The sequence below is a fragment of the Rhinopithecus roxellana genome, chromosome 12, assembly GCF_007565055.1.
Source record: "Rhinopithecus roxellana isolate Shanxi Qingling chromosome 12, ASM756505v1, whole genome shotgun sequence".
NCBI lineage: Eukaryota > Metazoa > Chordata > Mammalia > Primates > Cercopithecidae > Rhinopithecus > Rhinopithecus roxellana.
This window is the reverse complement of record NC_044560.1, coordinates 81,087,807-81,105,545: the sequence shown is the minus strand read 5'-3', so window position 1 is coordinate 81,105,545 and position 17,739 is coordinate 81,087,807.

The window sequence follows — 17,739 nt, the reverse complement described above, 5'->3', positions numbered from 1 at the left end:
AGTAGAGGTTGCAGTGAGCTGAGATTGCACCACTGCACTCCAGGCTGGGTGACAAAGCAAGACTTTGTCAAAACAAAAAAAAAAGTGCATGTCTTTTTATTACTGTTTTGATGAGCAAATGGGATGAAAGATGAGGGTCTTAGTACACTGCCTGCCACACAGTTATGCATATTATTATATCTATTAAGCAATTGTATCCACGCTTTTGTTTTCAACCTTTACCATAGTTCATGTTGGGTCTCACAGAGGGATTGCCTAATTTGCTCGTAGCTATAATCTTCTCAGCACCAAATATTTCTTTGCTATTGTGCTTTTCTATGTTGGAAGCTAGTCTGATTTTGCTTCAACTGTGATCTCAAGTATGTTTAAGGGCTGCTGACTTTAAGCATATATTTGCCACAGAAGAATAGTTCAGAGGTGACAGGTACTGAGTATTTTTTCTCACTCCTGTGGAAGAACTCATTCATGCACCACAGCACTCTTGTTCACCAGGTGTGAGTCCAACCTGGACTCCTTCTCAATATACTGCCTCAGCATTCAAGAGTCAGAGTCTTAACCCAGGAAACAGAACCCCAAGCAAAGCTGACATACTAATGCTTTATTGGGAGGTACAATCCCAATAACCAAAGTAAGGGACGTAGGGAAATAAAGCAGGCAGGAGAGAAAGCAAATACAAGGCCATATGTTACCAGGATGGCTACAGTTTCTCCAGAACTCCAGTTGGTTGCTCAAGTCATGTGGGACATCTCCAGGGAGGACATGTAAAACACTGTGGCTCAGAACAGTCTGTCATAGGGGAGGAAGGTCAGATGATTTATCTGCTGGCTTCTTTCCATTTCCTGTCTCTCATTGGTCAAAGTTCATCTTATGGACAATCAATGCCTTGCATGACCAGGTTGTGTTAATTGTGCTAACCAACCTTCCTGTTCCAGGACAGCGATTGAGGAGGTCAAAGCCTCCATAAATACAGTGGAGTCAAGCTAGGGGCACAATAACTGTTTTAGGTCCCAGCACAGCAAGTGTAATAGCAGCCATGCAAGCCCGGCAGACTCCCCAGGGGAGGCTGAGTGCATTTGAGTGGCAAAGAGGCCACAAGCAGTGGTGAATCTACGGGAATTGAGCCAAAGCTTGCGGAACTGCAATTGCTGAGTATAGGTGGTAGCTCTTAGACTGGCTTCTGTGAAGTTGGCATGTGGCACAAAAACCAATCTTGGCATCCAACGTTTTGTTGAGAAACATCCCAGGAGGCTGGGCATGGTGACTCATGTTGTAATCCCAGCACATTTGGAGGCCAAGATGGGAGGACTGCTTTAGGCTAGAAGGTTGAGTCCAGCCTGGGCAACTTAGTGAGACCTTGTTTTGATAAAAAATTTCAAAATATAAATTTAAAAAGAAAACATCCCAAAGCTTTGGTCTTCTAAGTATTCATCCTATCTTTTTCTTCATTTTCATCTCTTTAGTTCCTTAACTCTTTGCCAAAGTTCAGGGACCACCCCTGCTTAGGGTATGAGGTACACATTAACCTCTTATCCCAGACCTTAGAGACCCATGGTGGGACCACATGGGAGAGGAACAAGGTGGCCAGTGGTCCCAAACTGAGACACCCTCACATCAGCTTATGTGCCGTCTCTATTGTACCATACTCCTCTCTTCATCTCTCACCACCTTCTTCCACCTGTTCAGGTCATATCTCATGTTCAGCTCCTCACCTGATGGTCTCCAGCCACACTGTCATTTTTCAGCTCTCAGCAAAGAGAACAGTTTGTGCTAAGACCTGTTTGGAAAACACATTCACCCCTCAATGTCTTGTGAACTGCTGCTCGTCCTGCCAGTCTCAGCTTCAGAGAGAACTGCCAGGGCCCCACCATGTAAAAGTCTCTGTTGCACATCACATCATATCACCTGTCTTCAACTGTAGGAGAGTATTTATTGGGGAACTGAGTGAATTCACATCTTTGTCCTCCACCAAGCTGTATACCCCATGAAGGCAGGGAATATGATTATTCTCTGCACCACTGTGTCAATGACTCCTGCCCTCTGGTTTACAACAAATGTCACACACACCCACACACGCACACACACAAAGAATAAGTGAACAAACAGGTGAACACCTGGATCTTTCTAACTTTTCGATCCTTTGTCTCCATGAGCCTGGAGGCTGACAAGCTGATAATTCCTACAGGGAGAGCGAGGCTGCTATCGTTTTCTCTAACGGTTGTCCTGATTGCCTTGCAGAAGATATTTGACTTTAATTATGCCCTAAACTGACCTTTTGAGTGGAACTGAAGAATAAATGAAGAGAGAAAAGTGATTCAGAATGGTCCTGTTGGGTGCAATTATCTGTAGAGAAAGGGAGTGAGGATGAGGCCTGGATAAACCTGGGCTCCCTGGCATGAACTGCACTGTCTGCTCATTACATGTTCCCTGCAGCCTGTCTGAGCTTTTGGGAAACTGTTCTGCTCATTATTGATACCAATTTATCCTCACTGACAGGGCTGGTAGAAATAAGCTCCGAGTTGTGAAAACAGTGGGAATTCTAGGCCCCCAAGATTAAGTATCAGCAATAGCTATTATCCTTCCATCAGTGGCAAAATCTACACTTCTCCAGGTTTGGGACAGCAGGTGTTGTTTGAGTAACCCTGACCCAGGGCCAGAGGGCAAAGGGGTGGTTTTCGAAGTTCTCTGCCTCCAATCTTATGATAAAGTGTGGCCTATAGAGAATGGAGAAAAGGTTACCATGGACCTCCAGGGACCCAGCAGAAAAAGCCACATGTGAGGACCAAATCACCTCCTTGTCTGTTAGATGGCAGAGTCCCTATTGCAGGGAGGTGTAATTAGGGCCTGGAGAAGAGGAGCTAGGATAGCCAGTTGCCCCTGCCCAGTTGACTCTGGGTGAGGAAGTTTATGCAGAGCACAGATTTGGTACCCACAAGGGATGGTGCACCTGTCTGACATTTCAGATCATTGATGTCTTCTCCGCTTCCCATTCACTAGGGCTCCATGCACCTAGCTTGGTTTGTTTTGCAAAGAGCAATCTGTTCCTTTCTCTCAAAACTTCTGGGACCTGATGTCAAACTTGCCATATTCTCTCTTCATCCCTGTATTCAAAGAAGCCTCAAGAATTGACTCAGATACCTTGATCCCTTTGCTGTGAGCATCAAGAGATCCAAAGAGATCTACTCTCCTTGTTCTTCTTTCAAAACCCACCTTCCTTTTGAACTCAGGAAAGGTGGGGGCTGTGTATATCCCCTTGTATAATTACCAGAGATGTGCAGGGTGATGCCTTTTTTTTTTTTTTTTTTTTTTTTTTTTTTTTTTTTTTTTTAACACTGGGGAACACTGACACTCTTTTTGTTAATCTCCAATTGGGTGGGCTATTACTTGTTACTTGCACTCCTTATTTAAGAAAAATCCCTCTACAACAAACCCTCAGGAGAACGTCTTAAAGCTCTGGTAAAATCTCTGGAAAGTTTGGAACAGGTGAGCAGATACGAGGACTGCGCAGAAACATCCTGTCTTTATAGAGTCCTTTTCAATCATATCTTCCTTTACATTCACTGGAAATGTTTGTAATTTAGGATGAGCAATAAATGGAGCATAATGTACCAGTCTGCTTGTGAGAATGAATTTCGTGCCTACTGAAGGTTCTTTGCCCAATAAAGTCTCCAAGGAGATGAGAGTGAAAAGACTCACAAATGTGTTCCATGTCCTGCGGGGAGAGGGATGTATATTGTAATTTTTATGCCATGCATAAAAATCTCCAAGCTTCCCAAGTTACATGAGATATTACTTTTGCAGGGACCAATATCAGGAATATTAGATTATTTTGTTTATATTTTCTAAAACAGTTTTACAATATATTTCAAATGTATACAAAAGTAGAAAGCCTAATATAGTAACCCCCATGTACTAATCACCCAGCTTCAACAATTACAAAAGAGTGGCCACTTGAGAGTTTTACAATTTGATCTATAAATATTTCAGTATATATTTGGAAAAAAAATTTAAATATCAAATTTAAAAAAAATTATATCCACAATACAATTTTTCACCTCTAAAATATTTAATGATGTCTTAATAACATCAAACACTAAGTCAGTGTTCAAATTTTCTCAGTTGTCATATGGATGCTTCTAAAATTTTTACACAGTTTGCTTGTACCTGGATCCAAAACAGACCCATTCATTGTACTTGGCTGGCATAACTTATGTTTCTTTTAATTTATCTTCTCCCTCCATATTTTTTCTTTCTGGCAGTTTTTTTTTTTCAATGTTGTTGTTTTTGTAGAATCTAGATCTTTTGTCCTGGAGACTTTCCAACAATCTGAATTTTGTGGATTTTGTCCCACAGAGACATTTCCCTTGCTCGTCTGTCTCCTGCGTTTTCTCTATATCCATATCCATATTTTCTCTACGTCCATCTATAACCGTAATCCAGTCCAGATGCTTGATCAAGTCCAGGTTTGATGTTTTGAGGCAAGACTGCTTTAGAGGTGGTGCTGCCTGAGGTTCATAAGGCCTTATTATGTGATGTCAACAGCTGTCGATGATCACGTAAAGATCTGTCACCTCACAGAAGGTGACACATGGGGATATTCTAGTCCCATCAAGCCTTCTTCATTTGTCAGCTGGAATATGTCCATAAAAAGAAACTTTCCCTTATCAGTTTTGTGGTTCCACCGAGAAAGCGTGCAAACAGGGAAGGCGTTACACATGCTTTGGTTTTCCCCTTTTATTTGCAAGATTATTTTTTAAACTAAACTTTCCATTTTAAGATAATTGTAGATTCACATGGAGTTTTAAAAAATACATACAGAAAGACCCTGTGCATCCTTTACCCAGCTTACTCACTATGGTACCATATTACAAAGCCATAGTATGATATACAGCCAGGAAGCTAACATTAGTACAGCCAAGATCCTGAACAGGTTCATCACCATAAGGCTCCCTCCTGCTGCCCTTTCATAGCCACGCTTCCCTGATATCTGCTAGCCAGTCCCTGACCCCTGGAAATCACCAATTCATTCTTCATTTCTATAATTTTGCCATTTCATGAACGTGGAACAAAAGGAATTATATAGTCTATGACCTTTAGGGATTGGCTTTTCTCACTTAGCATAATTACCTGGAGATTCACCCAAGTTACTGCATTTGTTAATAATTAATTTATTGTTATTGTGAGTAGAATTTCATGGTATGGATGTGCCATGATGTGCCAATAATGTGTTCACCCACTGCAGATCATCTGATTATAGGTTTTTTAATGTGCATACTTGCCATGTATTACATTACTTAGTAAAGTATTCAAATCTATTGCCCATTGAAAAAATCAGAGTTTGGCTGGGCATGGTGGTTCATGCCTGTAATCCCAGCACTTTGGGAGGCTGAGGTGGGTGGATCACTTGAACTCAGGAGTTTGAGACCAGCCTAGGTGACATGGTGAAACCCTGTCTCTACTAAAAACACAAAAATTAACGAGGCATGGTGGCACATGCCTGTAATCCCAGATATTTGGGAGCCTGAGACAAGAGATTCGCATGAACTTGGGAGGCGGAGGTTTCACTGAGCTGAGATCACACCTCTGCACTCCAGTCTCGGTGACAGAGTGAGACCCTGTCTCAAAAAAAAAAAAAAAAAAAAAATTCCAAGTGTGTCTTTTTTCAAATTGAGTTTTAGGAGTTCTTATATTCTTAACAGAAGTTCTCTATCAAATGAATGTTTAGAGAATATTTTCTCCCAGATTGCACCTTTCCTTTAAATTTTCTTAATGGGTTGAAGGTGGAAAAACTCAAGCTGTTTCTCCTTTGCTGTCATCCTACACAATAATCAACACAGAAGACTTATGTGACCAAATGTGTGGGAATTTCTCTCCACCAGTGAGCAAGCAATCAAACCTGCAGTGGACAGGAGCTGGGCCTCCTCCCATTCAATGCTGTTTACCTGGAGACAGTTTTAGATCTCATGGTGTTAAGAGCTCAGTCATTGAGCCTGTGACTGGGACCACTGCACCCTTCGGTCACCAGTTGCAAGTTTGGGTCTTCAGAACTTCTGAACTACTAGCTATATAAATCAGGACTTCCAGAATCCCCTTTTTGGGTTCAATTAATTTGCCAAAGTGGCTCACGGAAGTCAGGGAAACACTTATGTTTATCAGTTTATTATAAAGGATATTACAAAGAATAAAGAGAAAGAGATACATAGGGTGAGGTAGTAGTGAAGAGGTGTGGAGCTTCCACTTTCTCCCTGGGTGCACCGTCCTCCAGCAACCTCCACGTGTTCTGCTCTCCAGAAGCTCTCCAAACCTTGTTCTTTGTTGTTGTTGCTGTTGTTTTCTGAGACGGAGTCTCCTTCTGTCACCAAGGTTTGAGTGCAGTGGCGCGATCTCCATTCACTGCAACCTCTGCCTCCCAGGAACAAGCGATTCTCCTTCCTCAGCCTCCCAAGTAGCTGGGATTACAGGTGCCAGTGGGCGCCAACACACCCGACTAATTTTTGTATTTTTTTGTATGTTTTAGTAGGGACAGAGTTTCACCATGTTGGCCAGGCTGGTCTTGAATTCCTGACCTCAGGTGATCTGCCCACCACAGCCTCCCAAAGTGCTGGGATTACAGGCATGAGCCACTGCACCTGGCCTCCATCACGCCTGGCCTCTACCACCCTTGGCTTCCAAACCTTGTTCTTTTGGGTTTTTATGGAAGCCTCATTATGTAGACATGATAATTTAAATCATTGGCTATTGGTGATGAACTTAACCCTCAGCTCCTCTTCTCTTCTCAGCGTTTGAGAGGTGCGGTTGAAAGTCCTGATCCTGGAATCTTGCCTTGGTCTTTCTGGTAACTGCCCATATCCTGAAGCTACCTAGGGTCCCCCCGTCATGAGTCAACTCATTAGCAAACAAAATACATCATTTTGAAGATTCTAATATTCAAAAGGAGTTGTATGTCAGGAAAGCAGGCTAAAGACCAATATCACAGATGTCTTTCAAAAAGCAGATTTTTAAAATGTATACATTTTGTCTTCTATCAAAAAAACTGTCTGACTCTAATGTTGCAAATATTTTTTCCCTGTATTTTCTTCCAGAAGTTTATAATTTTAGTTTTTAAATTAATGTCTATGATGCATTGAGTTATCTTTTATATGATGTGAGGTAAAGATTAAGGATTCCTGTTTTCTATGTGGATATGGCACCAATTGTTGTTAAGACTATCTTTTCTCCATTAGACTATCCTTTCTCCATTGAATAACTTCAGCATCCTGGCTGAACATCATTGGATCATTCATATGTGGATCTATTTCTGGATTCTTTATTCTGTTCCATTGATTTATTTATATTTCTTTACACAAATATGACCCTTTCTTGATTAATACAGCTTTATATCAAGATATATTAGACATGTCTTTAAATCATATGTCAATCCTCTAACTTTTTCTTTTTTGCTGCTTAAAAAAAGTATTATGAATATTTCAGGTACTTGGCATTTTAATACAATTTGTAGAATCTACTCGTCAATTTCTGCAAATTCCTGACTTGAATGGGACTGATTGAATTTTGGATAAATTTGAGGAGAAAGGGCATGTTAACCAGAACTGAGTCTTTCAAACCAGGAACATGGGCTATCTTTCTATTTGTTTAGGATACTGGATTTTTCATTGTTTTCAAGGGCCCAGAAAAAAGTGTTAAGAAAAAATGTAAAATAAAGTCATACTGCTACTCTTAACTCAAAGACTATATGGTTTTACTTTACCTTATTGATCGCATATTTTTCTCTCCAATGATAAAAATGCAAATTCCCCAAAACTACATGATTATTTGCTTAATTCCGTGTTACATATACAGTACTCTCATAATAATAATACCATTGCGAACACCAAAAATAAGATGATAAAAAAGTTTAATATTCTTTCTTAAAGTTATTTTTATCAGAAGGTAGATTTCACTAGGAATATGTAATCAAATCATTGTGTTCAAAAGCATTTAGAATATTTTCTCTGTGTGCAGTTATTCCAGGAGTCATTAAATAGTTTTGTAAAGAGTCATCCAGTTAATATTTTAGGCCTTGTGAACCACAAATGGCCTCTGTTTCTTCTCCTTTTCCTCCTTTTCTGCAAAGCCTTTTAAACATGTAAAACTTCTTCTTAGCTCACGTGCTGTACAAAAAGGGACGTGGGGTGGATTCGGCCTACAGGTCACAGTTTACTACTGGATTATGTCAATCATTGAATTTACAATTAAGAACACTGATTTTGCTTTCAATTTTCTACTCCCTTTATACCTATTTATATTATATTATACTGTTGTTATGCAATTATTCACCCCCTTACCTTTCTCCTACCCCACTTTCATGGAATAACTGTATTCTCCACCCTGCTAATGTCCAGCCAGGCCTGGTGACTTGATTTTGCCAGTGGAATGCAGAGTGACTGTGTGTGCTCTAAATCTAGCTATTAGTAAGTGTGACATGCTTCTATTAACCCCTCTAGGAGCTTCATCTACCATGAGGAAGACTATGTTTCTGTAATTGCCTGATGAGTTCTTCCTGCCCACTGCACAGACAAAACTAGTCCACTGAGACGTTGCAGTAAAGAAAGAGTTTAATTAGCATGAGGTTGACCACATGGGAGAACTGAAGTTATTACTTAAATCAGTCTCTCTGAAGGCTCAGAGGTTAGGGTTTTTCAAAGACAGTTTATTGGGCAGGGGCTAGGAAATGGGTGCTGCTGACTGGTTGGGGGTGAAATCACAGGGGTGTGGAAAACAGTCCTCATGTGCTGTGTCTGCCTCTTGGTAGGGGCCATAGGACCGGTTGAGTGATGAGTCACAAGTCTAAGTGGGGTCCGTCTGTTGCCGGAATGCAAAAGTCTAAAAAATACTTCAAGAGATCAATCTTAGGTTCTATAATAGTAGCGTTGTAGGAGCAACTGGGGAAGTTATAAATCTAGTGACCTCTGGCCACATGACTCCTGGGCAATAAGGAATTATAGAAACTATAACTACATACTAGGAGAATTCAGGGTTCTCCCATAATCTTGTGGCCTTTTGTTAGTTTTACAAAGGAGGGTTCAGCCCCTAAATAAGGAAGGATCAGTTTTAGGGAAAGACTAGTTTCATCCTTCCTTCAAAGTTAAACTATAAACTAAATTCCTCCTGTTGTTACCTTGATCTCTTTCAGGCATGAGCAAAGACAGCCAGTCTCTGAGGTTGGAAGCAAGATGGAGTCAGCCGTGATAGACTTCTCCCACTGTCATCATCTTTGCAAAGGCAGTTTCATTTATGGTAGCCCTGTCCTTCAGTTGGGTCGCCAAGTGAGACACACGAGCAGAGCTTCACCAGCTACCTTGAAGACCCACAGCCTAAAGCAGAGATGCCCCTCCTGACCCCAGACTCACATCTCAAAGAAAGAAGACAAACCTGGTGTGACCCACAGGCCTGGGAACATGGGAATCAGTGGCTATTGTTTAAGCCACTGAGTTTAACGTAGTTTGTCAAGACATGGTTTGACTATACTCTACCAAAATCTCATCTTGAATTCACAATTGTTGTGGGAGGCACCCAATGGGAGGTAATTAAATCATGGGGGCAGGTCTTTCTGGTGCTGTTCTTGGGATAGTGAATAACTCTCATGAAATCTGATAGTTCTAAAAAGGGGAGTGTTCCTGCACAAGCTCTCTCTTTACCTGCTGCCATCCACATAAGATGTGACTTGCTCTTTTTTCCCTTCTGCCATGATTGTGAGGCCTCCCCAGCCACACGGAACTGTAAGTTCATTAAATACTTTTTCCTGTATAAATTGCTCCAGTCTCAGGAATGCCTTTATCAGTAGCATGAAAATGGGGTAATAGAGTAAATTGGTACCAGTAGAATGGGACATTGTTGAAAAGTTACCCAATATTGTTAAAGTGACATTGGAACTGGGTAACAGGCAGAGGTTAGAACAGTTTGGAAGGTTCAGAAGAAGTCAGAAACATGTGGAAAGGTTTGGAACCCCCTAAAGACTTGTTGAATGGCTTTGACCAAAATGCTGATAATGATATGGACAATCGTTATCAGGCTGAGATGGTCTCAGATGGAGATGAGGAACTTGTTGAGAACTGGAGCACAGGTGACTATTGTTATGTTTTAGCAAAGAGACTGGCAGTATTTTTCCCCTGCCCTAGAGATTTCTGGAACTTTGAAGTTGAAAGAGATGATTTAGAGTTATCTGTGGGAAGAAATTTCTAGGCAGCAAAGCATTCAAGAGGTTACTTGGGTGCTGCTAAAAGCATTCAGTTTTGAAAGGGAAACAGGACATAAAAGTTTGGAAAATTAGCAGCCTGACAATGCAATAGAAAAGAAAATCTTAATTTCTGAGAAGAAATTCAAGCTGGCTGCAGAAATTTGCATAAGTAACGGAGAGCTTAATGTTAGTCCCAAAGACAATGAGGAAAATGTCTCCAGTGCATGTCAGAGATCTTTGTGGCAGCCCCTCCCTTCACAGGCAGGGAGGTTTAGGAAGAAAAAATAGTTTGATGGGCCAAGCCCAGGGTCCCCATGTTGTGTACAGTATAGGGACTTGGTGCCCTGCATTCCAGCCGCTCCAGCCATGACTAAAAGAGGCCAAGGTACAGCTCAGACTGTTATTTCAGAGGGTAGAAGCCCCAAGCCTTGGCAGCATCCATGTGGTATTGAGCCTGTGGGTGCACAGAAGTCAAGAATTGAGGTTCAGGAAACCCACCTAGATTTCAGAGGATGTGTGGAAATGCCTGGATATCCAGCCAGAACTTTGCTGTAGGGGCAAGGCCCTCATGGAGAACCTCTACTAGGGAAGTGCAGAAGGGAAATGTGGGGTCAGAGGCCCCACAAAGAGTTCCTACTTGGGAACCACCTAGTAGAGCTGTGAGAAGAGGGCCACCAGAGCCCATAATGGTAGATCCACTGACAGCTTGCATCTGGAAAAGCCACAGACACTCAATGCCAGCACGTGAAAGCAACCAGGAGAGGAACTATGCCCTGCAAAGTCACATGGGCAGAGCTGCCCAAGACCATGGAAGCCCACTTCTTGCATCAGTGTGACCTGGATATGAGACATGGAGTCAAAGGAGATCATTTTGGAGCTTTAAGATTTGACTGCCCTGCTGGATTTCTAACTTGCATGGGACCTGTAGCCTCTTTGTTTCAGCCAATTTCTCCCATTTGGAATGGCTGTATTTACACAATGCCTGTACCCTCATTGAATCTTGGAAGTAACTAACTTGTGTTTGATAGTTGGAAGGGATTTGCCTTGTCTTGCATGACACTTTGGACTTGGATTTTAAGTTAATGCTGACATGAGTTAAAACTTTGGAGGACTGTTGGAAAGGCATGACTGGTTTTGAAATGTGAGGACATGAGATTTGGGAGGGGCCAGAGGTGGAATGATATGGTTTGGCTGTGTCGCCACCCAGATCTCATCTTGAATTCCCATGTGTTGTGGGAGGGGCCCAATGGGAGGTAATTGAATCATGGGGGCAAGTTTTTTCTGTGCTGTTCTCATGATAGTGAATAAGTCTCATGAGTTCTGATGGTTTTATAAGGAGGAGTGTCCCTGCTCAAGCTCTCTCTTTTCCTGCTGACAGCTATGTAAGATATGACTTGCTCCTCCTTGCCTTCCACCATGAACGTGAGGCCTCCCCAGCCATGTGGAACTGTAAGTCTGTTAAGCCCTTTTCCCTGTATAAATTGCCCAGTCTTGGGTATGTCTTTATCGGCAGCATGAAAAGAGACTAATACGGTCACATGCCATTGTTGTAGATACAGTTGGCATATACAGTAACCATTTTATCTTTTCTTTTTTGAATATAAGGAAATCACACATACATTTATATACATGTGTGTATTTATACACACACGTATACATTCATATGTATGTGTGTGTGTATGTATGTATTCTTCACCCCTTTTACATTTTTGTAATTTTATGTTTCAGTAAATTATAGTGTACTAACACATTATTTTCCTTTTTAAGAATCTTTTTACTATAGCCTGGAGGTTACTCCATATAGTGTATGAAGATATCTCTCATTTTTTTTTTTCACAACTGCATGGTACTCAGTTGTGTTGTGCACTCTGCTCTAAATAGATTCAACCAACTTTCTTCTGGTGGGCATTTGAGCTTTTGCTATTTCTAATAGTGCTGCAGTGAATAGCCTCTTTTCATGTTTTTTTTTTTTTTTCTTTTTTCCTTTCCTTTCCTTTTCTTTCCCAGTGCATCGTTGGGCTAGATCTTTAGAAGTGGAATGACTGGCTGAAAGGATAAATACATACATGGTTTTGATGGATATTTCTGAATTTTCCTTCACTGTACCGTGTTGCAGTTATACTGCCAATTTATCAGAGGGCCTATTTCTCATAGAATCAGCAACAGAATATGTCATCAAGATTTTAGATTTTTTGTGTCTTGTTACACACAACTCAGTACACCTTTAATCTCCATTTTAAGTTACAAGTTAGGTTTAACCTTTCAAAATATTTTTAATAGATATTTGTGCTTATGTTTCTGTGAAATGTGTCTTCATAATCTTAGCCAATTATAAAGTAATTGATTCCCTACACCAACATTTTAAAAAGTTCTTTATGTATTAGGTGTATTAACCCTTGCCTTAAATATGCTTTGCAAATAATTTATTCTGTTTTGTCGTTTAACTATTTACTTAGATTATTTTTTCTATTGTTCCCAGAAAGGGGTCCCAATCCAGACCCCAAGAGAGTTCTTGGATCTCGAGCAGGAAATAATTTGAGGGGAGTCCATAGAGTAAAGTGAAAGCAAGTTTATTAAGGAAGTAAAGGAATAAAGAATGGCTACTCTATAGGCAGAGCAGCAGCTTGGGCTGCTGGACTAAGGATACTTATAGTTATTTCTAGATTATATGCTAAACAAGGGGAGAGTTATGCACGAGTTTTTCAGGAAAAGGGTGGGCAATTCCTGGAACTGAGGTTTCCTCCCTTTTTTGGACCATCTAGGGTAATTTCCTAACGTTGCCATGGAATCTGTAAACTGTTATGGTGCTGGTGTGAGTGTCCTTTAGCATGCTAATGCATTATGGTTAGTGTATAACAAACAGTGAGGACGACCAGGGCTCACTTTCATTGCCATCTTGGTTTTGGTAGAATTTGGCCGGCTTCTTTACTGCAGCCTATTTTATCAGCAAGGTCTTTGTGACCTGTATCTTATGCCAACCTCCTAGCTCATCCTGTGACTAAGAATGAGAATTCAGCCCAGTAGGTCTCAGCCTTATTTTATCCAGAGCCTACTCAAGATGGAGTCACTCTGGTTCAAATGCCTCTGCCATTATTATACTAAGACTGTAAACATTTTATTTAAATTTATTAAACATTTTCTTATGTTTTAAAATTTTATGTTAGGAAAACATTTCTTCACTTCCAGATGATAGAAACATTTACCAATTTTAAAAAATTATTTTGTTGTATTTTTTTACATTTAAATATCTGTTATGTTTAGAACTTTTTGGTATAGGGTGTGATGAATCGACTCAATTTTATCTTTTATCTTTATGGTTTTTCCAACACTACTTTTTAATAATTCTATTTTTTCTCCACTAATTTGAGACGCTGCTTTTATTGTACACTAAATTTTCACTAATATTTGGGTATAGTTCTGGAGTTTTGCTTCTGTGAGTGAATTCTTTTTGAATTTCCATAAAGATAAGACATACTGCAATAAATATGAATCTTTATCCCAATAAAGTTGATTATTGCAGGGGCTGAAAAAGTAATTTTTTGTCAACTCTTCTAAGGTCTTAGCTAGGATCCCCTGTTAAACAACAACAAAAAAGATTACTAGAACAAAACAAACCAGAAGTTTATCAACATGTATTCCTTTTCTATACATAGGAGATACTCAGGAAAAGTGGGAAAATCTGAAAAAAAAAAAAAAAAAAGACTTAGAATTCAGGCTTTACTACCATCTTCATCTGAAACAAAGAAAGGATGCTGTGGGGAGGCCATTTCTGGGGAGGTGACCAGGAAAATCATGGTAGACAAAGGGTGAAGTTTGCTATGCAGATTTAAGTCAGCGCTTTCTCTGTGGATGAGAGTCTCTTATGATTAAGCCATCCTTCTCATCCTGGTGCTGAAATGAAGACACCCTTATGAAAGAAAATTTTCAGTTTAGTAATAAGTCTTTCTTGCAAAATAGTGACTTCTACTCTGTTTCTCTGATGTCTGCTGTTTCTCAAAAATAACTGGGTCAAAATAATGCTTATGCCAAAGAGGTGTATTTTGAGGTGATATATTTTGGTCTCTTAAGTTATCCAAAAGTGGAAAAACACATTAGACATGCTTAACACACTAGAGAGGCTTAAAGATGTCATTCAGAGTGTGGAGCTAATAACACTGCAATGATTATTTAATTAACAACTAATTGCTCAACAGTCAATATTGCTGGTACAAATAGAGTCTAGAGATTGGAGGAAGAGCCCTTTGAATGGTGTCTATTGCTCATGAAACAGGAGGATGTTAGACCGTTGTGGTGTACCAACCTTAAACAACGAGATTCAGAAATTATGATTAAGTATAGAGTTTATTTGAGCTTGAAGATGGCCACCTGGGAGCATAGATTCAAGTTGCCCTGAATAGACACTCTCATTAATGGCAGTTACAAGTGAGTGTTTTTTTAAAAAGATAGTTCCTAGAATTTACATTAAAATAACATGTTATTAACTTGATATTCATTGTTCTTTGTATCATAAATTCCAGGAACATGAAGATAATGGGTTGGGCAACTACTCAGGAACAAAAGTGTCTTAAAACAATTACTCCTGGGCATGGTGCAGGGGAAGGACTGAAGTCCGAAGCTCATGGCTCTCTGGGCCTGATAAATTTTGCAGACCTCACACAGCTCAGTCTGTTATGAGCCACTTTCCTTCCTTAGGTGGCTGTTATGTTTTGAGATCCTCTATACAATAGTCGACAGGGGTGCCTTGGAATGCACTGAGGTGTGAGATCCTTCTGGAATTTAGTTCCTGCTCAGGAAACAAAAACATGCCCACAGCATCCTCCGAATACCTCTCATAGCCATGCTCAGGCAAGAGACTCAAATGCTACAAGTCTGAGATAATGACAGCTAACATAATTCTATATTCTGGATAAATGGCCCAACCATATTAGAATAATTAATCTTCGGACAAAGGAAGCTTATGGGAGAAGAGGGCTAGCCAAATATTTAAAAGCAGAAGGTAGTTTTACACATCTTGTCATTTCCAGCATTTAGGAATTCATTACCAGCTCAACCACAGCTTGGCAGAAAGGAACTTTTTAGTGTCACTGTATAATTTTTAAGCATTGACACTGCTGCTCACTGACTAAATGTAAATTCTATGAATTCTTCTATTTTTTCTCTTTTGTTTACTTAAAAAGAAGAGAATAAAACAGAGAATGAGATTTAAACAGTTTACTTGAGACCGAGAAATAAAAATAAAATCCTAAGTCCCCCAGTGGACTAAACAAATCCCACTGTTGGCCAGGAGGATCCCAGATAAACCTTAAGAACTGAGTTTTCCTGGCCGTGATGGGATGGGAGGTCAGACATGGCTCAGTAAGTCTCTTCCTCATTAACCTTTAACCAGAATTCTTTCCTAAGGAGTAGGCAGAAACCAGCTCTTGAAAGCAAGAAACGGCCAACTCATTTTTCTATCGCCTTTAGCTAGTCATCTGAGGCCACAACTGGATTCTCCTTTCCTCTCTGCACATTTGGCACGGGAGCTCAGCAGTTTCACAATGTTTTCCTTCCTAAAAACTGAACACCAACTCTGGACTAGTTTTGGGCAACTTGTGGAGGATGCTCAGTGAGAGTTTTTGTGTCCTCCTCTGTGTCAATTTTGACATCAGAGGGCCAAAGGCTCCACCCTAAGATCATGCCAAGATCAACATTTTTTTTAATGTGTGACCCATGAAGAGGCATGAAGCTCAATTGCACATGTGCCTATTTCTCCTTTCACAGATATTCATGACATCTTCTACAGCTTATTAAATATGTATATTCAGCCAACTTGTTCAGCATAAATTCCTGTTTCCTTCGCACCTCCCTCAAAGTGCTTGCTTAGGACTTCTGCTGGAGGCTATGCTTCTCAGCCTGTGGAATGGCCAGCCTGCAGGGTGCAACCCTTTATGAGAAATAAAGGTCCCCTTTCCAAAGTTGTGAGCCTTGTGAGTCTTCAGCTCACATGCTAAAATGAGGACAAGCTGCCCAGGAGGCTCAGACCCAAGTAACCTTGGATATGAGCTTTGTTTGGCCTTTGTTATAGGCATGTTTTTAAAGGAAAAGAAAAGAGGGGGAAAGGGAGTGTGCAAAATTCTGTCAGGAATTCTCATTGGTTTACAGAAATAAAGCTGATCACTGATCAGCTATACATTGTTATACTGTGGGGTGTGGAATATAGTGTCTGGTGAGGCATTATTAGGTTAATTCATAGCTGCATGTGACAATAGCAAGACATTTCAATAGGTAGATATATAGCTCAAAAGCAGGAGTAGGATATGATTGTTGTCTCAATTTTATGTCTCTTCAGGCCTGGTAATTTGAAACGGCTCACATTTCTCAGATAAAAGGTTTTTCTTTTTTTTTTTTTCCTAACTTTAATGTGGAAGACAAATAGTTTATCTCTTTGCACTTCTCTAGACCCTCTCACTTCTTCTTCACATATTTTCTCAACATTATAATTTTATCTTTAGTTACACTTTTGGTTACTTTTATAACCATAGATAATATACATGCATCTTATTTCTTATCCTCTTAATAGTTTAGAAGAGTACGAATTTCTAGATTTGAAATTCTGCACTCTCTATCAGAGTTTATCTGTCTCAGATGGTTCCCTAAACTATGTAATTGGGCAAATTTGGATAAGGAGACAGATATTAAAAGATGTGAGCAATATTTAGAAAAATCAAAGGGAGAGTGGAATATCTACCTCAAGCCTTCATGCGATCATTAAATTCGGAAGGCCCCATCTTTTAATGCCATCATATTGAGGTTTAGATTTTAAACATATGAATTTTGGAATGGCACAAGCATTCAATCCACTACCGGAAATAAATACATGCTCACTCTGTCAGCTGAACTAGACCCAAAAGTCAACTTAAAATTTTTACTCCTTAGAGTCAGATGCGGTGGTTCACGCCTGTAATCCCGGCACTTTGGGAGGCCAAGGTGGGCGGATCACAAGGTCAGGAGTTCGAGACCAGCCTGGCCAATGTGGTGAAACCCAGTTTCTACTAAAAATACAAAAAATAGCCGGATGTGTGGCAGGTGCCTGTAGTCCCAGTTACTCAGGAGGCTAAGGCAGGAGAATAGCTTGAACCCGGGAGGCAGAGGTTGCAGTGAGCCGAAATCGTGCCATTGCACTCCAGCCTGGGCAACAGAGCGAGACTCTGTTTCAAAAAAAAAAAAAATTACTCCTTAGATAGATGATATTCTGTGCTGAAGGGATGCTTTGAGTTTTGCTATTGAAGAGCCCTTGGCTAGTTGCTGGTTTATACATCCTTCTCCCAGGTCTTCAGTCACCTTGTGCACACCTGTGCTGTAGATGTGGTCTCACTGCACACTAATGTCTGCTTGTTCACCTCTGCCATTATGGAAGAATGGCCAGAAGGGTCCTCCCAGCATTCGTGGTCACTCGCACAGCATCTGATGCATGCTCAGCATTTTACTCAACCCCTAGGCATTCACCTGTTCCCCACCTCTCTACACAACACAAGGATTTGACACAG